At 49.8% G+C, this 685-nt stretch overlaps 1 non-coding gene across 1 annotated transcript; it reads right to left on the minus strand.

Annotated features, from left to right (window-relative positions):
- Nucleotides 1–341: 341 nt before the first annotated feature.
- trnad-guc (transfer RNA aspartic acid (anticodon GUC)) lies at nt 342–413 on the minus strand. Its single transcript has one exon. It is a non-coding gene; the product is annotated as a tRNA-Asp (tRNA).
- Nucleotides 414–685: the final 272 nt, after the last annotated feature.

Here is a 685-nt window from a genome sequence, read left to right on the forward strand (position 1 = left end):
AGTAAGTGTTGTGTATTTAGTGGGCATTATTTATGCTAAACTTAGCACTGAGGGTCAGTCAGGTAATCGCTGACAAAGCCCAAAGCTTTGTGCTTCATAGGTGCACAAAGAACGGATGGAACTAAAGTCATTGCGACAGTCATGTGAAAGTATCATGATTTCTTCACTGCCGTGTTTCAACATTTCTGAGAGGGTTGCGACAAATGGAGCAAACTGTATGTACTCTGCAGATCCTCTGAAGGGCAAAAGCGAGTGAGCGGCCAATACGAGGAACACACCGCTTTCAGGAAACTTTTGACACCTTCCTGAGCTAGGTGATGGCTTTGAAAAAATGGCAAAGCCTCCCCGTCGGGGAATCGAACCCCGGTCTTCCGCGTGACAGGCGAAGATACTGTCCACTATACTAACGAGGAAGACGCCGGTGCAGGGCATGCGCAGTGAGAAAATGAAACCAAGCAATGGAACAATGCAGCCCTCTGGCCGGTCCTCCTGTACACTACGTCATGCAAGCCTGCATAAGGCTCTCCTTTCCCAATTCAGAAGCATGTCCAGCTTGGCTAGTGAAGTTGCGTCGGTGCACCTCCCCCAAAACAACGGCATTTCTTGTAAGATGCTGCCGTATCGTGACCGAAAAGCATCCGCACCATGTTTCTGCCCGGTTTCGAACCGGGGACCTTTCGCGTGT

This window comes from Poecilia formosa, unplaced genomic scaffold (assembly GCF_000485575.1).
Source record: "Poecilia formosa unplaced genomic scaffold, Poecilia_formosa-5.1.2 Scaffold2026, whole genome shotgun sequence".
Classification (NCBI taxonomy): domain Eukaryota; kingdom Metazoa; phylum Chordata; class Actinopteri; order Cyprinodontiformes; family Poeciliidae; genus Poecilia; species Poecilia formosa.